The 22,487-nt window shown below is 32.5% G+C and overlaps 1 long non-coding RNA gene across 1 annotated transcript; it reads right to left on the reverse strand.

The window, feature by feature from the left end:
* Positions 1-18,996: 18,996 nt before the first annotated feature.
* On the reverse strand, positions 18,997-21,867 carry LOC124457437. The gene is made up of 3 exons (XR_006952579.1): positions 21,761-21,867; positions 19,232-19,358; positions 18,997-19,136 (listed from the first exon to the last, which is right to left on the reverse strand). It is a non-coding gene; the product is annotated as an uncharacterized LOC124457437 (long non-coding RNA).
* Positions 21,868-22,487: the final 620 nt, after the last annotated feature.

The raw sequence follows: 22,487 nt of genomic DNA on the forward strand, positions 1-22,487 counted from the left end.
AATAGTTAAGACAGTCCATGCTAAAATAAATGGTAGAATGTCAATCCTGCATTACTTGATCAATTGGACTATTAGTCATCTTTTAATTTTAGATAAACAATACTCTGCACGATTAGAGATGCATGGTGCTAATATTTTATCCATGTAAAATTTACTCCACCAACGTAAAATTTTCTTTACTAGGTACATTTATAATATTCCAATGCAGAATGTCCATAATATGTAATTTAGTTAGGCAAAAGATTCTAAGATTAAACAGCAATGGAAAAGTTCCTTTGTTGACCCACAACATGCAACAAGGTGGTTTATATTTTACTCTGTTTGGCCATAGTACCTACACACACGTGCCTTTTTTATTTCGCTAAGAAAGATTCTATTTTTTTTTTTGCTATATTTATATCTTTTAAAGGTTTTTTAAATAAAGCAGTATAATGAATACTGTTCTTATTTTCAACTTGATTTTGAATCTTACGCATATATTTCATGTTACATTTTTCAAATATTTTATTTAGTTTTTATATAATCAAACCTTCATAACTTTACCATTGTCATGAAATATTGTAAGAGTAATTTGATCAGTTAAATAACACTTTATGATTTTTTACATAAAAAGTTTTTCTCTAACCATTTTCATTAGGTTTTTTCGTACAGAAATACTAATTTTTACTCAAATCATAATTACTTTTTTTGTTTGTCTTATTTTCATTAAATATTCTGTGTGATTGTTTTAAACTGTTTGTTTCTGCTTTGTATCTAAATGATTTTGGATGAAAGCACATGGAAAAGCAATTATTTTTGACAAGATGGTAAACAGAGGACTGCGTGAAGAACTTGAGATTCCATTCAATTAAAAAATTTATTTGGAGAGACTTTTTGAGATTGAAGAGATTTTTTGTGAGTAGAAAATGTAAAGAAAAGCAAATCCAAAGAAAGTATAAAAAAATTATTCATTTGCAATATGTCAATGGCTATCTATTTGACTGTTTCAAAAGTTTTAAACGTTTTATGTTTTGCTTTCTTCTATCTTTTTGTAATCACTAAGATGTTAGTATGTAGTGTCTTTAAAAACAAAAGGTTAACAACTAAAAGTATTAAAGTGCTAATAAACCCCAAAGTGGTGTTTTGTGATTCAGGTCGAGCGAAAAAAGTTAAAACTAAAGTTATACATTATATTTTCATTTATAAATCTACTTTACGTAATAGAAGGTTTCAAATGGTGATTAACCCATGTAATAGTATACTCACCAGTGACTGTATACTCTTTCAGGAGACATGTTTCTTTTTCGTATTTCATTTCTTACCGAAATACGAGAATAGCAATCAACATCAACTTTTTCGACATACTCACGTCCAAGGTTTAGGCATGGATCCCAGTCCGGAATAGTTTGGTCCTTTAAAGCCGATGGTTTCCCTCTCATTAAAAAAAAATATAACAAATGTCATAAAATGACAGTAATAAAATTAAGGCTACGCACACGTAAATACGTGCATTTAAAATCGTTGATGTCTGCCCGACGAATTATTGAAGCCACAAAGAACGACTTTTCTGTTGCAAATCTTGCAATATTTTGCTCGCGTTGCTTTTCAAAACTATTAGGCAATAAAACCTTAATTCCTTATCCCTATCAATAGAATAACAACAATTAGAAGTAAACGAGGATTAAAGTGCTTATCACCCAATTTTTTTACTTGGTAAAGAAGAAGTAAAACTCCGAATAAACATCTTCTACTAAAACAAATTCTCTTTACGTTATATTTACTAGAGTTTTGAGCATAAATAACTGGAAAAATGGCGATTTTTAACTACATTGAAATTGTAGGAACCCAACAAGTTGCCGATGTTGGGTTCCTCGCTCTAGTCAATCTACCATATTTTGTCTTTTACACGTCTCTGATTGGGTCAATTTTCTTATCACAACCATAGAAAAATAAGGACAATATTTTGGATGAAAATTTACGGTTATGACTTTAAAATGCTGTGAGTCTTGATTCGCCACTAGGAAAGTGTGAGGAACACCACAGTACAAAAGCTTGTTCTAATTAAAACGTAACATTTGTGTCTCAAACTTTAATATTGATTCGAAATGTAGAATTATTACTCGTAGACGAATTTAGGGTAGAAATTAGAAAATAGTCCTTCGGTCTCGTGCAATTTTGATAATCTTTGAAAAACTTACTCGTGCATGTTTTGCCCAAATTACACTTGAAACCATGCTATTACCTATACTAATAATATACATGAAAAATTTTCTCAATTCTGATTGGTTAAGAGCAATGCAATTTCCTAAATACCAGTGCAAAAAGGCGAAGCATCAGTGCAAAACAGTGAAACACAGGTGCTGAATTCTCTTCAAAACTTCTCCTGATTGGTTGGTCAAACAAAGAAGTAATATAAGAGCTAATCAAAATTAGAGATTTCAAAGGCGGGGAAGTAACACTATTGTAAATAAAGCAATTACAATGGGTGGAGAAAGTTTTAAGTAATTCTTTATTTGCGAACGAGTTTGAAGTTCACCGTTTTAAAGATTTTTCTGGATAAAATGTGAACACTGCTAAAAGTAGATACCTTGTTCTGTCTGTGTGTGGAAGGTATGGTGTTGGGAAAAGTAATATCGGACGGAATTGAAAACTAGCCGGTAAAAGGTTCGTACGCTGAAGTTAAAAGTCGAAAGAATCAAAAAATTGTTTCATGTATATTACTAATAAACAATAGTGTGGTTTTTTGTGCAATTTGGAAAACATGCACACGTGAGTTTTCAAAGTTAATAAACACCAAGCAAACGAAGTTATTATAAGGTTTATTATATGGCAATATTTGACCTGAAAGGAAGCTTGTTTTCTTTCTCGTCCTTGCTGTTTTTACAGGTTGGCTTTCTCTTTTCCAGTTATCGTCCATGGACCTGCAAAAATGTTTCTGAGCCAATGAAAGCCCGCCACTTTGCCGGAAGTGACGCAGTGACGCTTGCCATATAATTATAGTTAATAATCATACGCCTTAATCGGAAGTCACTTGTGTATTATCGAAGTTGTTCATTTTTTCATATCAGCGAATCAAGTTTTACAGCGTTGTGAAGTCAAAATAACCATAAATTTTTTGTCCAAAATATTCTTCACGCCTTTCTCTACATGTTATAAGAAAACTGGCAAGTCAGAATCGCATAAAAGGCAAAATATTGCAAAAACTGATTCCGTAATACAAATCCATAGAAAAGTGGGTATCCAACTTTGATTTGGACAGATTTACTTTTGGCTTTAATTTTTGCAATTAGATGTGTTGGCCAGCCTATTTCAGTTAAGTGGGACTCTCTTGCGTGATGTCAAAAACAAAGCTAGAGCTAGTCTCTTTATCGTTTTAAAATACGCCGTCTCTGAGCCTTCAAATACTAAATATTACTCGCGATAACATTTTCACTAATAGACCAAGCTCATTTCTGTTTGCACAAAATACTAGAAACAATGGCGAGATTTCTTTTTGTTAAAAAAACTTTGGGGTTAAGGCCACTTTAAGATTATTCAATTAACTGGATTCATTACATATTCATCGATGTTAACTTATCTTTAAATCAAACAATAACATTTAGAAAGGAAAGTATGTGTTCAAAAGATTTAAAAGAATTTTTTTGGAAGGAGGTATGACCACAAATTTTACAATTAATTTCCACCAAACCATAAATGTGTTGTAGCTTCTTCCGAATATGAACAGGTGTGTGCAGAATTTGTGCATATATAGTAGCCAAAATTATCTTCTCCTGCATTAGTAGTACATGGTTTTCCACCCCAATCATCAACATTTTGACAAGGTGGGTTAAAAGAATCTGTGTGTAGAATAACATCATGTTGTTGCCAAAGCTTGATCTTGCATTGATTACAAAATTTGCCACGAATGCTAACATATTCAACAGGAAGACATTTTCCAGAATACATTTCATCATTAAGTATTGAAATTTTTGAATGAGTTGCTTCAAGATGATCACCGACGTTCCACCTACTTTTTGTATAATTGCACGTTATGTGCCATCTTTCATTTTTGTCTTCTTTTATATGGATCATTGTGTTCAATGAAAGTCTGTAGTCTTTCCACGATGGGCTAACTTCGTTTCTTGGAAAGTTTTTGTAGTAAGGTTGTCTAGCATATTCTGGTGCATTTTCTAAACTGTATGATTGGACAAGTGTCCATGCGTGATGCAAATTAAAATGACAGTAAACTGTAATCATTTGGTTGTCACGTGTAAATATTTTATATTGTCCATTTTCATGACCATGATAACTTCTGCATGATCTTGCTTTACTCTGACAACGATCTCCTACAAATCCTGCTTTACATTGACATGTAGCTCGTTTTCGGCTTGGTATCATATTAAGGACACAATTTCCATTGTTATGACAATAATTAGAAGTTGCACAGCAATTTATCAATATAGAGCAGTTTTCTTTGCAACAACCACCCTGTGCCTTAAAAAAATTTAAAGTCAAAGACAATGCCTTTACCAAGCAATTGCATGTATTTCAATAATTCCTTGTAAGCACTATATACATTAAGTATTTTAATTGTACGACAATTTTCTTTAGATTAAACGTTTTTTCGCATGCTTGTGCCATCTTTAGTTTGAATGTGCAAAATTAATAATTATTAAAATTTCATTATATCGGTAAGACAACTCGCCATCTCTCCACACGCATCAAAGAGCACACACATTCTGACAAAAACTCACACATTTACGAATACCTCCACAATTTAAAACCAAATACAATCATTCTTGTTTTCGAATCAATACACCGCTAACTCTTCCTTATTTTTAAATCTCAAGGACGCGCTCTACATGAAAAAACTCAAACCGAACCTCAAAAATACTACGTCACATCAGCACGATATTCAACTTGTGAATAATACCATCATCTATAGTAATTTGTTACCTCTCACTTAAATAATATAAATGTAACTGTAAATAGAAATCATATTTATTTCTTGTACTGAAAATGGCATAAGCTGGTAAGCATGCTGAAATATGTTTACTCTAAAGAAAATTGACGTCCACTTGAAATGCTTAATATTACAAGTATATTGTGTGTAGCATTTAACAATGAAAATAGCAATATAAATTGTCAATTAAAATCTCCAAATTTTCCTTAGATCATGCATACCGTGTTGTTTTTTGCAATATTAATGTTTAGGAAGCTCAACTACCTTATAAAATAAAGCATGATCTGAAAAAGATTAATTTGTTTAGCTTGATAGAAACGATAAAATGAAGTATATCAATTTGGCTTTATTTTGAAACCACCATCAGAAAGAATGATATATTTGAAAGTTATTTATAAAAATAAAGAGCAGATGCTAAGTGTTCGCATAAAATATGAAGATTCCACCACATGAAAAGACCCAAAAACCTGCAGTGTAGCACAACACGTTTTGAAGTGCAAGTGTTAATGGGAAATCCCCATTTGTGCTGAATATGGGTGGCTTAGCAAGATTTTGGGCTTTGTTTTATTACATATTTTTAATAGTCTCTAAATTGTCATTCAAATTTGCGTTTTTTTAACGTTTTAATGAGCCATCTGGCTTGTTGTTCTAGATATCTATTCCATTAAAACTATTCCGGTTGAAATTTTATACACAATAAGACAAAAAAGTGCATTCTTACATTCATTAGAAAGACAAAATTTTTTTTACTTCAATAGTATATCAAACTACTTCCCCCTCACCATAATAATTCGCATAAAATATGACGATTCCAACACATGAAAAGACAAAAAAACCTGCACTGTGGCATAACACGTTTTATACATACATCATTTTGATAATGACTTTTTTACACTTCATAACAAGTTTTGGTTTAAAGATACGTGTAGTAGTTAAAATTATAATAAATTTAATAAAAGTCACTAAATGTTTGTGAAACGTGTTTAATAATGTGCAACGTATTTTGCATAATGATTACTTTAGCAAATGTGTTTATTTGTTTAAACAATTGATTACGGCAAAAATTTGTACCGAAACAATATGTTTGAACTCAATAAATTATAAATATATCTAATGAAGTTAAACGTTCACTGATATAAAAATTTCGTATCGAGCAAGCTTTTGGCTGTCCGTCTACATCCTTCGACAGGTTATAAAAAAATGAATGGGGTGTAACACTATATAAAGACATAAATAGAAAAGCAGAAATATAGTAATATGATATAATGTTCTATGTGATAGTTATAGTTACTGTTTTTTTAAAAGAATATTATATCGTGGTGGAAGTGGTCTTGAGTTTTTATCAGCTGCTTTAGTTATTCCAGTGTGCTATGATTCTAAAGTTTTTCGTGTTCTGTAGTTTCCTCTGTCAATGATACAAGCATTTTCAAAACCAATTTTATGGTTATTGTCTCAAGCATGGATAGCGATGTTTGACCCCCGAGTGTTTCTCAATTTGGTATTCTTCGAGTGTTCTTTCTTTCTTGTAAGGAAACATCCTCCTGTTACACCGATATAACTCCAATCGCATTCTTTGCAGGGTATTTTATAGATGACATCAGTTTGCTCTTCAATAGGTGGTCGGTGTTTGGGTGATAGGAATTCTTGTTGTAATATCTTAAGTGTTTTGTTAGTGACTCTTATATTGTATTTTTGTAAGTGACTTGTTCGTTTTTTGGTAAGTCCTTTCATGTATGGAAGAACTGCTTAGTCGTGAAATGTTTTTCAGGCTCGACCATGTTAAAAAATGTGCCGTTTGTCTTCAATGCATGAGTTATTTGTGTTAGCTCTTTCGTCTTACCTTCATCTGTGTTAGGAACTTTAAAGGATCTGTGTATTAATGTTCTTACATTTCTGACACTTAAGATATTGCAACAAGAATTCCCATCACCCAAACACCGACCACCTATCGAAGAGCAAACTGATGTCATCTATAAAATACCCTGCAAAGAATGCGATTGTAGTTATATCGGTGTAACAGAAGGACGTTTCCTTACAAGAAAGAGAGAACACATGAGGAATATCAGATTGAGAAACACTCGGGGGTCAAACATCACTATCCATGCTTGAGACAATAACCATAAAATTCATTTCGAAAATGCTTGTCTTATTGACAGAGGAAACTACGGAACACGAAAAACTTTAGAGTCATGGCACTCTGGAATAACTAAAGCAGCTGATGACAACTCAAGACCACTTCCACCACAATATAATATTATTTCAAAAAAATGTAACTATTCCTATCACATAGAACATATTATCATATTACTTTATTTCAATTTTTTGCGTAAAACTACAATCATGCCACTGTCCTAATCTGTTGTGAGAAATTTTATTATCTTATGACAATTTCCGCTGAAAGAATTAACAGTATTCAAAGATGACGATCTGAGATGACACTGAGATGAACTGTAAATACTTACATACAAGCACGTTTTATCGTTTTTACTAGCCTATATACACGATGAAAATTTGAAATATAACTAGTAACCATTTTATATTAAAAATAATTGTGAATACTAAGCTAGGCTTTAAAAAAACTACAAAGTGTTTGCATTTATTTATAGGAAAATAGCTCCAAATAAAAAACAATGCTAAACTCTCTTTGAAGTCAACATTCAACACATCTTGTAAAAGCCTAACCGATACATGGCTTAAAAAAATTGGCATCAAATCTTTAATAATGTTATCTGTTGACACTTTTTATGTTAACTAAAATAAAATGTGCGAAGTTTAGTATGCATTTACAAGACAATGGAAAGCAGATTGATGTAAAATTATTGATATCCCGTTTAGTAACGACAAATACGAATCATAGCTAGCTAATTTTTTTAAAAGAGATTAAAAAAATGTAGTTTTCGCATATTGATAAATATGAACTGGAGCACATGAATATTGCTTCTTGAAAACAAAATTTTTCAATTACTATTGTAGTCTTGACGTACCTTCTGTGCGTTATCCAAAAGTTTAAAATCAAAATAAGTGCAATGATTGCACCCATATTTTTCTGATGTTTGTAGATCAAATACTGTTGTAGATAGCAACTGACATTCGGTCATGTTGCAAATTTGAAACGATGCACAAGAACAATTTTTCAAACAATTTTCTAGACACGATTCAATGTTTGAATTACTGATGTTTTCCAAAACATAGGAAGACGGTAGCTTGGTTCCACGACGTGATGTCAACTTAACATTTCCGCTTGCAAAACAAACAAGTAAGTTGAACATGAAAATTGATTTCACCATATTTGCTCGTGTTAAGTTAAAACAAGAAAAAAGATTCAAACAACGCATGGTTACAAATTCAAAGATACAATTCTATCAACGCAAGTTTAAAAACAACTTTTGCGTGTCTCAGTAAAAGCAATAATGGCTAAGAAACTTAAGTTAATTCAATTTATAAACGATTATATGTTTGAGCAGGTGTCCTTCAATTAAAGTTCTAGCGTTTCTGCTTGTGATGTATCGCATATGTCTGGCTAAAATAATAAAAACTAGTTTTTAAACTAATGTATAGAACGCGTGAAGCAAAATAATATTAATAACTGCAAACTATAGCTAAGAGTAAAACTACAGAAAACATTTTTTTGCTTAAAATAAAAATTATTCTCGATATGACAGAAAATCATAAATATTTTACAACATATTAGAACAATTTACTATAGTTTGTTTGTTAATATGTATATATAGGAAAATATTTAGGAATAAACAGCTGTTACTACAGCTTTTGTCGTTTCAGTTTCATTTTTTGTTAAAAACTAATGTTCTTATAAATAATACTTATAAATTTAAAATTTATAAGTATTATTTATTTAAAGTTGCTTATAATTTCAAAGCATGAAGCGAAGTCATTTCTAAAGCGAGTTTCTACGTAAAAAATTTTCAAATGAATATGTTGCCGTATTTAAACAATTTTCAAACATTAATATTTCATAAACACAAGAATATATTGTAAGATGTCTTTATGTAATTAAATATGTATGAAAACTATTAGATTCTTAATTTTCCCGCTTTACACTGTTCACGCTATATTTATGAAAAGAGAGGTCGTTAAAAATTAGATAAAGTAAGGCAATTGTGGGTTAGATGTTTTTTAAAATTATAAAATCTTTGCTAGATTTCTTATTTATACAAAGCATTCTTGTTTCTGGAAGTTTTCATATAAAGATAATCGACATTTTGTAGTTAAAAACTTAAAATAGCTGCCACCATCCAGCGATAAATTTTGCTATTATAGCCTGATTTTGGGGACAAGTAGCAAGGCTTCACGTGCAGTCCCTGATTTCGACTGATTGCTACAACACGCGCAACACTTCCAAACTTCCAGCCCGAGTTTGGATCGCCCCTAGGCGCGACAAGATATGATGATGATGATGATGATGAGCCTGATTTTCATCATTGGTTTATCACAATAAAAGCGATAGCGATAACTTTTAATTGCAATGGTTGCGCGATTAGACGTGTTGTTTACACTATGTCGGATGGCGATTATTGTGTGAAATTGCGCCCGTAAAAAAAAACACAATCTGGTAATAAATTCTGTAGCTTATGTTATAAGGAGGCGACGGAGACGCCTGCAGAAAGGCATCGAAGTAAAGAAAACAACGTTTTTGGATTCGAGACATTTCCTACGGTGGCCCATAAGGGACACGACTTCTTTATACAAAACTCACGTCCAGTTTCTACGGAGAAATCGACCTTCTCCGTAGTAATCGACCTTCTCCATAGAAATCGACCTTCTCCGTAGAAATAGACCTTCTCCGTAGAAATAGACCTTCTCCGTAGAGATGGCAAATCAGGGCTCTAGATGTCAAATATATCAAATTCTAACAATTCAAAATGGCGGCGGAAACCACAAAGTGAAACTTGTATAGCGAAAGTAAGGCCTTTAAATGGCGCGTTTTTGTAGCGAATGTGGCACGGAATTTGCTAATGAGGCAGCAAAATACTGTCATAACTGCGGGAAACCAACATCTGCAGGTAATAAAACGTTTCTTCTTAAATTTTTTGTATTATGAATCAATAGAATCATCAATTATGAATTGTGGATATTAATTGTGCGTAAATATTATTGTGGTTATTTAAAAGATTCTGAAGAACTTATAATGTATTTTCATTTTACATGTTAATAGGGCAAATTTTGCGAAAGGCTAGTAATTTTAATATGCATTTATACACATATTTATCTTTGATGCATTTACATTACATACCACCAATATTTCCTTTTCAAATTTTTCTAATCAGAAAATCTACCTTCAACACCAAGCACTAATGAGCCAACATTATCATCCAGTCCAAGTTCAAGTTTACTGTTCCCAAATGACTCCACTAGACCGATGTCAACATTAACATTCAACGAATATCGGAAAAGAAAGCAAGTGAGTCGAGCTATGAAAATTCTATTGTGTAAGAAACCAAAACAACACGAGGATGTTAAAATTCAAGTTGGTGTCGTAGAAGCTGAAGGGAAAAGGTTAAAAAGGCTGAAGGGAAGAACACTACCCCTAATTGTCTCATCTCAATGTAATGCAGCTGACTTAATGAAGGTTGCAATAAATAAACATTCGAAGCATCTTAGACAGTTCAATAAGTATACTTCCTACACTCTTCTCTATCCAGACCATTCTATTGTACAGAAGTTACCTGGCAGTGCAGCACAGTTTGTATTGAGTGAGTACAAACAGGAATTAGGAAAACCCTACTCAAAAATATATTTTTATCTTTGTGCTACAATAGATTTGGACAGAGTCCAAGATTTTCCAGATTCAGACTCTGATGAGTATGACTATGATGCTCAAAATAATGAAAAAACAGAGATAATACAACTGGAAAGTTTAACTAAAATTTCTGATACTTGCAATGAAATGGTGGTCACTCAAGATAGTGCGAAAAAGGAAGCAACAAAAGTAAAAATCTTTATTGATATAAGTGATGATGATGACAAAAAATCTCCTCCGTCATCTGCAGAAACATCATGTCCAACTTGTTTTTGCATGTTTCTCTTTAATGAAATTGAGGCACATGCAGACATTTGTGCTGACAAGTGGATAGACACAATTGGATCAATAAAAGATGATCCTTTTGATACATCTGTCGAAAATGATGATTTTTCTGAAACATGTGATGATAGTAATGTGAATCCGGTCGAAATAAAAAAGAAGATGAAAGATTTGATAGCTGAGCTTGCTGAACATGTGAACCCTATTAAAATCCGAATTAATGTGAGGTGAAAATCAGTTTTCAAAGACTATTTGGAAATTTCAAAGAAATAATGGTTCAATAACAAGCAGTTGCTGAAAGTAACATTTGTTAGAGAGCCTGCAATTGATGATGGCGGACCTCGTCGTGAATTTTTTTCTGGTATACATGTTTCAGTTGCTTACCAGACCTGCAAATAAAATGAATCAATTTGCATATTCGTTGCTGTCAATATATTACTCACTAAAATTTTTGTGTTATATTTGTAGAGGCTCTTCAAATTATTCAACAACAACTGTTTAATAGTGGGATGCCTTTCCCTGACATGGCAACGCTTGGGGGTGACAAGTTCAAAGTAGCAGGTCAACTGATGGCTAGTTCAATTGTGCAAGGTGGATCAGCACCGTGTTTCTTTTCAGAAATATGCGTATATGACTGAAGGTATTTCAGGTATAACAACTGAAGGATGGATTCCAGAAGTAAAGGATATTGGTCTTGTTGTTGTAATCTACATTCATTAGCCCATGCAATCAGCTGAAGGTGTGCTCTTGTTTATTCAAGGATTGGGACTTGGTAATAATTTCATTTGTAAACATGAATTCATCATACTTAGCATATAACCAATTATTCAAGATTTGTTTTCAAAAGCAAGTTGAATTAACTAATGGTAGATTCATAGTTTGCATATTAATTGGAATCTTGTTGACATACATAAACTATATATTTTTTATCATTAGTACCAACATTGCGCACTCGTTCAATATCCTTTATAGAGAAGGTAAAACAGAAAAGCATTCTTTCATGTTAAAACACAATGTTTATGATGGTCATGAATTCTAAGTGTTTTATGAAATTAATTTTTATTGGCGTACAGATTACAAATTGTTCAACCGACGAACATTTACAAATTGTGTTGCAAGAAGACGCCATGTTGCATGTTTTGCAACAGATTCACTACAGGGGAGTGCCATCAAGAGAATCATTACAATCTGCTAAAAACATCTTAAGGTACGCTATGTTTAAATCTTTAAAAACGAAATGATTCTGCATAGTGTAAGTCATTAACCCTTTAAGGACCAACTTCTTTTTGTTCGACTTTAACACGGCTTAGTGATTGTGACAAATACGATCTCAAAGAGTTTTACTCTTATATGATTTTTACAACCCTTTGAGCAAGACAATCTTCATTAAGAATTTTAACTAAACGAAAGTAATTTTCAATTTCATATTTTTTAATAAAGTACATATTAAATCATCCCAGACACTATTAATAAATTGTATTTGATGTTTGACTTTTAAGTTAAGATAATACGTGGTCCCCAACACACTCACGAATTCTTGCCATTTTCTGTGTTTAGGAATAAGCATTAATTAGTGAAGTTTCTAAAGCACTGTTGCCATTTTTTAGAGCAATTGTAATGTATGATTTTTCACGTTTCCTGCCTATGCTGGACCAGCTTATGATTGGATTAGGTTTGTTCAATGTGATGAAAGCAATGAAAGAAGAAAAGCCAGCAATGAAGGCACTATTTGTTGCGGACTGTTCTTTTTTTTTGCCTTCTGCCAATCAGCTGTAAGTGAAGAAGGAAGCAATTGCAAAATGGCAGAAGTTGATGTTTATAAATTCTTTCTCCATTTCTTGCAGGATTCCAATGCTTTCCAAGGTATATCTGCTGTGTTGCAAATACAACATACTTGATGTATAATGTAAAAAAAAGATCTTCCAATATTCTACTCCTGTTCACAACCTGAAAAAATTGCTATTTCATTCAAACTCTTAACTCAATATTAGACTTCCATGAATTGATCAATTTTATAATTGATAACTTGAGTGACATACTTGCCCGATTGCATTTAATACCACTGCCTGACGATTTTTATAAGTTCAAAATGAGATTTGAAATTTGAATCGATTGAGGTTTTTTTCTAGGGACGCATGCCACTAACACCTTGTGCATGTTGCACAAATTCATAACTGGATGCGAGCAACTTCCACCATTAGGATTACCAAACCCCATAACGGTTAAATTCAAGCATGGATGTACAGAAGGGTGCAAGTGTCGGCCAACTGCTTCAACTTGTGATCTAAGCATTACATTGCCTGTTCATTATAGAGGTAGTTACAACCAACTAAAAGAGGAAATTGTCTCTGCAGTTATCGAAGGAAAGGCATTTGGCTTCATTTAATAATGATAACTGTATTTTATCATTTACGGGGGAATAGCAATCAACGGGAGTGTTAACCGTAAAAAAATTCATAATTTTTAATGGTAGCAACTGCATTATTAGTTATTAGTTAAGTTCATATTTAATTGTTTTGTTAAAAAAACGTTAGGTAACAATGAATACAATTTGAAGCATGTTATCAATCTTTCATGTTAGTACTCTAAAGCTCTTGTTACGAAAGAGCAATGCATTTTGGCATATGTAATGAACATTAAATTTCATCACAAAGGAATCTTCAGTTCCAGCTTTTCCCGTTAAATAGCAAAACAAATCTAAGGCCTCCTTAGGACTGTCTGGATATCTGACACCTTTGTGATCCATAACATACTGAAAGTATTCCTGATATCAACTTTCGTCTTTGGTGTCTTCGAAGTGACGCAATTTCATTTCATCAATTTTATCCTGACTCACCCTAACAAGACAGTTAACACCCACAGAATCTTTTGGCAAATAATTCCTGGAGTGGTTTCATGGCGAGAAGACCTAATATAATGCGTATTCCAGTACGCTTTCATTTGTTTAATGATGCTTGAATTACATCTTGGAAACAGAACCATAAGCAGTGCCTGTGCAATGCGCTTTCAAAGCTCACTGATCCGCTATCCCGTAAATCCTTGAAAAAGTTAATCCATAAATCTGCAAAATTTAAAGTATGTGATCAGAATTAACCTACAACTAATATCACTAACTTTTCACGCCAGCTTTTTTAATTTATAAAGTTACTGCATCTTACATATTTCTACGGAGAAGGTCGATTTCTACGGAGAAGGTCGATTTCTACGGAGAAGGTCTATTTCCAAGGAGAAGGTCTATTTCCACGGAGAAGGCCTATTTCCACGGAGAAGGTCTATTTCTACGGAGAAAGTCGATTTCTACGGAGAAGGTCGATTTCTCCGTAGAAACTGGACGTAAGCTTTGTATAAAGAAGTCGTGTCCCTTTTGGGCCACCGTAATTTCCAAAGACAAAACGAATAGCGAGTTCAATCGTTTATACCCGGAGCTAAGAATGAATGACAGAGAGTGTCACTAGAGGTACGTTTTTTTTAATTCATTCTTGCATTCACAGCTTCGACACTTTCAGTTTCTCATCTGAATTAAGCACGGGTTTGTTGCTGTAAGAACACTTCTAATTTAAATGAGACCAGAATCAAAATGGTTGTGGTTGTTTTTATTGAAGTGCGAAGCATTTTTTGCAATTCAACTAAACTTAGAGCTGCGCTTCATATTAATTTTATTGATATATAGATACTTAAGAATTTCAAGAGAGAGATTTGACCATTTATGGAGTCTTATAGAGATGAGGATGCAGAGGCAGAACACATTCTTTCACAGCTATGAGTGAAGACGAACGATTGGTAATTACTTTATTGCCATAGATTGCCACAGCAACTTGGGAAGCCAATATAATAATTACAAAGGTTTCTTTAGTATGTCACTTCTTGCAGTGTGCGATGCTAAATACAGCTTTTCAACAGCTGTTAGCTATATTGCCTAACTGAATTTTTAGATTCAGAAAACAGCAATGGACATATCAGGCTTGAGAATGGAGAAAAGTTGTTGCATCTGATTCTGGTACAGTTCTAATCAGTATCCCCAAAGTCCGAGGTTCTCGTTGTACTGGCAATACTATTGCTCTGAGGGAGACATTGAAACATTACGTAAATAGCAATGAAGGCTCTGTGCTTTGTCAGCCACAGTATGTAAGAAGCACTGGAAGAATTTGTAATTAAGGAAACAAAACATATAGCTATTAACTGCATTAACTTATGCAAATTCCATTCAATGAAAACATACTTGTTTGCATGTGAGGGGTCTTTATTTAAGACTAATGTATATTGACTATGGTAAGATTTCTATTATTTCAGATTAACTTCATACCTTAAATAAACACGCGAACTTTTAATTTTCTATCAGATTACTTTGATTGGAGGAAATAAAGCAATAAATAAAAACAATGCAGCAAATTACTGAAATGAACTAAATACATGTAAAATAAATCGTAGTATAATTGCATTGAATATTGTTCACCCAAACAAGCTATAATTAAAGTTCATGGTCACATAAAATAATGTATGCTACCATCGTATTTTTTCTATAGCGTTTCTAACACAAAATGGCACTTTCCGAAGAGATTATGAAAAACGAAAGAGGATGTAAAATAATAAAATTGGAACAAAGGACAAAGTGAGTTTTAACGCAAAAGAAACTATCATGCCTTCAATCGAGAAGTGCAATATATAATTAGCACAGAACATCTAAAACTACAAATGGTAAATTAGCTTTAAAAACTAGTCAACTGAATCTAAAAATTCAAGAATTAAGAATTGAGAGAGATGATAATGATAATGGAATTGAGAAATGTATAAAATCATATAATCGTATAACGAAAATACTTATCTTACCAAAGGTTTTTCAGATAACTGTGATTTCTTATCTATAAGACATTTTTTTCTCAATTCGTATTATCGTATCATGATAATGACTAAGTGTTTGAAAAGTAGGCGGGTATTCAATAATCTAGCTCCGTCGACCACCTAGTGAAGTACACAAAATAATAGCATGCAGCAAAAATGGTGTTAGCTGTAAATTGCTTCATATTAAAAATTGAACCACGTTTTTGTGTTATGACTTACCAGAAATCTTAGATCCGCTAATTCAAATTCTTTTGTCATCATTAATTTTGATAAAAAGACACAACGGAGCAGCGTGGAGTAGAATTAACAGTAAATTTAATCTCAATTTGGGTAAAACAGTGTATCATTTGACTGAGTGAAAAAAACATGATCATTTCACAAAAAAAGACATGATAATTACTAGAATGTAGACATAATAAGCTGCTGTAAGCAGAAAGTCTTGCGTCTTACGTTTTTGAACGAAAAATCTTGAAAATCATTCTCAGAGAAAATTATTTTAAGTGACACTCAATAAATCAATCAACGAAACAATAAGCAATTATTGGAGAGCCTGTCATAACAGGTATTTCAATGAATGCTTTAGTGTTTATTATTTTATATTGGAGTTCACTAAATTTATTCTGAATTGCAATTAAGACTTCATTACTAACTAATTTTTAAATTCAAATTTTGACATGTTTCATTATGGCTTTGTCATTGTCTTTAAATTTAAGTTTATTCAGAAAGTCTTTGCACATGTTGGTTTTCTGAGGTTTGTTGCTTTTGAGAACTTGAAATCATCATAGGCAATAATATACCCATCCAGCTCTGAATTGCAGTTCTTTGCCAAAAACTTAATCTCTCTAGACGTAAGTTTCTCGTTCCAAACGTACACGAAATCAATTTCACCTTTGAAGGCTTGATTTTTTTCAAATCCTCCACCAACAAAATCTTGATCTTGCCCTATCACCCATTGTCCACCAGCTTTGAGACTTTTACTCTTTCCACCAACTTTAGTACTGCGTATCATGCCGTCCTTGTACACATTTATTTGTCCACTGGATGATTCCCAAGTAACAGCCAAATGATGTGGCTTTCCATCAAGGAGGTCATTGACTCCTGTCCTTTAAAAAACAATGATGAAGTGCTTCATCAGAATATGATTCTATTTTTGGATACATAAAAACAGCCATTATTTGCAAATTTAGACCAAGCAAACTTTTCTTATTCCAAACTTCTATTAGTTATTAAAAATTAATAAACCTTCTGATGTTTATTCGTGTAATTTTAGTATTTTAAAACTAGAAAATTTACCAATCATTCATTTATCTAGGTTAAACAGTGTAAAACTCAAAAAAATTATTTACTTTCTACCATACTACAGGATTTGCCAAAAATACGAGCCTACACAAAAAGTAATGTTATGCGTTTAACATTTGATTGTAATAATTGTGCATAAAAATGATGATTGTATTAATGTTTGCATTAAATACAAATGAAAATGACATGTTCATTGAATCGTATGGAAACTCTGACTATGTTTTTTTTGTTATAACTCAGTAAAAATCGCTTTGATTTCATAAAGCATTTGCGTAATAAATGCAGGATAAAAGTCAGTATATACAATACTTATAAATTCTTTAGTTTTTATGGCAACTTAACAAACCCTATAAAACTCAAAAAAATTCAGAACTGTTAAGTTCTTTGAACTTTTGTAAACGCAAGTTATATTATTATGCGTAATGAATTCAGTAAATACATAATAAACTATGCGGTTTCCGTTTTTATTGTAACAGTTTGTATATTGTCCGCAATTTCTTTACTTATGATGCACTTAACATTCTATTCTCAATTCTGATTGGCTTAGAAATACAGTGCAAAAAATAAAGTAAAGTGCACTTTTCTTTTTTAAAAGTGGTCCTGCTTGATTTGTTAAATAAAGAAATAGTATAAGAGTACTAAAATAGAACATATAAAGACGAGAAACTTAAATTATCGCAAATAAAAGCAACTACAACGCTTGGATCGAGTGTAGTATCGAGTAGACCTTTTTTAGAAACCTAGCATTTGCAAGATACTTCTGGCCAAAAATGCAAAATCTGATAAAAGTAGACATAAGTCTGGAAGATGTGTTGTTGTAAAATAAATTGTCTTAGAATTAAGAACCATGAGTTTGTTGATATCTATAAGTTACAGCCTTACATGTACCTACACTGAAAATAAAAATCAAGAGAATTGAAAGAAATTATCATGCATCTATTATATAAAATTAGTTGCATGGTTGGTTTAAAGCACAGATGCTTACAGAATGATGTATAAAACAATTTGATTGCTTTAAGGAATTAGAGCAAATCATGCTTGAATTTTTTTCAAACTTTAAACACATGAGGATAGTCAATACTTGTATGACCTCTTGTGCACAAAAACGCATAGATCTAAAAAGAAGAACGAGAAATAAATTGATTCTGACCTTAATACATAACTGAAACATAAGTTACTAGGCTCACAACTATTACACTGCAGCCCGTTTCCCAAGTAGGAGCGTTGCGATCCGGAGATCAGAGGGGTGCTAGACCCCCAAATCATTGTTCTCTCAGCAAAAATATTTCTCTATCAATTATTTCTACCCCTTTTTATTTATTGTTTCTTATTACCACGACCATGCCACGTTTCATTTGTCAGGAAATTTTAAGCCCAGACCACCTTAAAAACATAAAATTTGATACGCCCATGTGCCCAAGGTTGTATGACTATTTAATATAAGTAAAGTCTTCATTTCTAACTTCAACCATAACAGATTGCTTTTCAAGTAACCTTCTAAAGTACATTAAGAGTTCAAGATGGAATCGAACGTGTTAGCACGCTCAGGCAGAAATTGCTGGCTTTGGAGTATACACATTTTAAATATGAATATTTAAAATGTGTATACTCCAAAGTATATATATGTGTATAGTCAATTTGGATTTTTAGTTTATTTGGAGATATTAAATAGAGCTCAATGGAACATGATAAGATAGGAAACAATATTTCAGAATGTTTGCTTGTGTTAGGGAAAATTGTACTTAGAAACCGTAAACCTACAATAATATCGTTCAATCTGTGTACGCATTTGCTTTTATACTCACTGAATTTGGGCACCAACTATATGAATATCCAAAGTAGAGTGACGAATAACCAGAACAAAGGCGTTATCTGTCTGCTTATCTGCATACGACACCATTGCTACATAGGAATTCTTTTTGTAGTAGTCGTCATTCCAAACGGTAGTCCATAAAGAGATTGTTAAAGTGTTCAATAATGGCGATGGCCCGTAAAAGATACCGTACTGGTTTATATTTTTGCCATCAAAGGAGGTCGCTAAAAAAAGGAATTGTTTGGTTAGTATTTTATGTTTTTATATTGTTTTTGGCATAGATAACATTAATGCTAATAGATTCATATTCTATGATTACCTTTTCTGTTTCTGTTTTACAAACGTCATCGTTATGTGAAACTTGCCCCTGAATATCACAGTACTTGCAGCAATTTTGTAGCACCCCCTTGCATGTATTTTCTGAATTGCAGTTCACAGTCTTCATACTAAATAAATGCAAATGTTCATTTTTTATTTCTCTTATGTTTGACAAACTGTCAATGTTATACAATTGTGCATAAAACAAAACAAAAATTATGTATTTTGTCTATAAGACAATGAAATGTTTAATGCGTGTTCAGACATGAAAATCGACAAGATCTTTGGGACAACTCTAGAGTAGATAATTGTAAGCCCAAGACCGAAGGTTGCACCTGCTTGAGAGTTCTCACAAACCTCTCCATGGTTTGCGGCAATTTTTTAAACTGAACGTATTTGAAGTCGCAAACGACAATTTAAGCCGAGATTTACGCTGCTTTTCACTAATATCCCGAAAACAATAGTATTTTTAGCGAGCCTTTACATTGTGGAATTGTTGCTTCTCTCTGAAAGAAGAAGATCGTCTATTGGAATCGTTAAATCCCTGAAAGATTTATACAATGACACAATATATTGGAAAATTCTTTCTTTTCATTGACCAAGTTCATGAAAAATGTGGTATATGTATATAAAGTCCAGGTTCCAATGTAGCACTATCTTAGGCCAAGTTCAAACGTCGAACTTACAAGTAAACCGAACACATGTAAAGTTTGACGTTTGAAACAGGCCTAACGTTATTTTGAGTCTGTGATGCTTTGGAGAATATAAAGTTTGTGGACTATGCCAAGTACGTAGTGAATGATAGAAACCACTAGTTACTAGAAGGATAACAAAGGCTCAAATTTATGCAATAAATAACCAGAAAAACTTGTCAATATTTTTATAAAACATGCTATTGCACAATGGTCACCGAAAGGAGGTTCTCAAAATTCACAACTAAAAATTCATGAAGAAAACCATGTAAAAGTCCCACCAAGAAAATAATACAGTCCGCCATGGTGTTTTTCCCCATGCACCCCCCCCCCTGCTATTTGCGGAAAGCCCCTCTCTCCCACAATTGGGGACAATAAAGTGTATCAACACAAGGTTTCTATAAAACTAACTACGCGGCAAAGTTCCACAAAATGCGCTCCTGACAAAATCAGCTCAGAAAATCTAAATATAGCGCTTCTAAAAAGAAGAAACACATATCTCAGTAATTATTAAACTATGATTTTTGTTTTGTAAAATAAAATTATCAATTTATAAATTTAGCTAAAGAGAGGAATAAATTCGGCTAGGGAGTTTTCCGGCAATTCTTAGTCTCCTACGCGGCTTCCAACAATATTTATCAATTAAAATAAATCTTGGTCGCATATGACTTATTTGTTATTATATAATTCGCGTTTAGTGACGTACAGCAGAACCTGTGTTAAGCGGCACCGTATTAAGCGGTCACCCTGTGTTAAGCGGTCATCTGGCAAAGTACCGAAAATTTCATAGTATAAATATTATTAAAGTGACTTTTATTAAATGGTCATCTCTTTTAAGCGGACGCGGTCACCTTTTCCAATGTGCAAAACTTAATTTTTCATTGTTTTGAAACAGCATTAAACGGTCAGGTTAAGTAAACACCTCATAATAAAATACATAATTAAATATTTTTTCTGGAACATGTCACTTATATTGCATTTATCTTCCGTAATTACTCAAAAGAGCGAACAATATTTTCTGTTTGTGTGGACGAATTACACAAGAAATTTAAACTTTTCTTACGTCCCTTCAGCCATTGAGAAGAAAACAAATCTTCAAGAAAGGGATATCTATATACGCGCAGAATTTATAAGTTAAAACCACCTCCTCTGTCGACACGCTTGCCATTTATTACTTTTCAGCAGTATGAGCAGTGACATTTTTACGTATACTATTTTTAATTTCTAGTTCAAATTAAAAAAAAATTGCTTTATATAGTGTTGTTATTTGGCATGTACGCTAAGGAACAATATGGATTGGTTCAACTTTAATGGCATGAAATATTACACGTAGCCTGTCTGGTGATTTTCCTAAAGACCTGTTCAAGTGGTCAACCTGTATTAAACGGTCACCCGAAAAATCCCCAAGGGTGACCGCTTAATACAGGTTCTACTGTATTTAACTTTCGGTATCTTTATACTAACTTTTGTTGCTCATTTAGCTTTTTGCACTTGGGATGGTTGCGAGGACCATTCAATGTCAAACGTTTGATTGCAAAGAAGTACAATATATTTGTGTTTTCATGCATACTTTATTAATCTTTATGTAATACGCACTTGATCAAAACCTAACGATTGAATAAGTATTTTGTCTAGTCGATCAAAACATTAGCTTAACATTAGCTTAATTAGAAGAAATTTGAATAAATTTCTGATAAAATTTGTAGCAATGGAAGGAATAGATATAGGTTCAATAGACATAATTGTACTTAAATTGACTTTAAATTTCATTACCACTGCTAACTGCATAAATATTAGTTAATATAATATAATTGTATAAAAATTAGTTTCCTCCTTACCTTTGGAAAGCAGAGAGTACAAATACGACAAATATTGATCTAATTGTAAAGTAAGTAAACGCCATCTTTCCAAAAGCAGTGTGTCAGTTATAATGGAATTAAACATCTACACCGACTATTATATAGTGCGCATTACAAGGCAACTAACAAGAAATTTCCTGTTAAATCAGGTGTGCTGTCAAGAAAATTGCTCTTACGGACAAAGTAATTAAGTCAAGCAGACATTTTTTATTGTACTCCGTCGCGGTTTGCTAATTGTTAATAACGTGTCAAATTTAAACGTATATACATAGCATATGCAAATAAAACGACATACTTTAAAACAGAATTTATTTGAGAGATTACAAAATACCAAAACAGTACATTTGTTTTCATATTATGCTTTACTTGCATACATGCAGCATGTAAAATAGAATATGAAAACAAAGATTTCTTTTTTGTTAAATTGACAATATCAACAGTGTTTGTAATAACGTATAAAGAGCTTAAAACGATTGTGAAGACTTAACATTTAAAACTATCGCGTAATATACGTCGTAAATGCTCTTTTTTCACTCTGTGTGTTTGTAAGCATAACTTAGGACTGCTTGGAAACTTTACAGGAGAATGAGATAATAGCTATATTTCCTAGTTACATGGCAACGTACATATTCAAATTGAAATATGATAACGATTTTTTAACCATTTATGTAAAATTCACATTTGCAAGGTTCACCTAAAATTTTAT

Source organism: Xenia sp. Carnegie-2017, unplaced genomic scaffold (genome assembly GCF_021976095.1).
Source record: "Xenia sp. Carnegie-2017 unplaced genomic scaffold, XeniaSp_v1 HiC_scaffold_6, whole genome shotgun sequence".
Classification (NCBI taxonomy): domain Eukaryota; kingdom Metazoa; phylum Cnidaria; class Anthozoa; order Malacalcyonacea; family Xeniidae; genus Xenia; species Xenia sp. Carnegie-2017.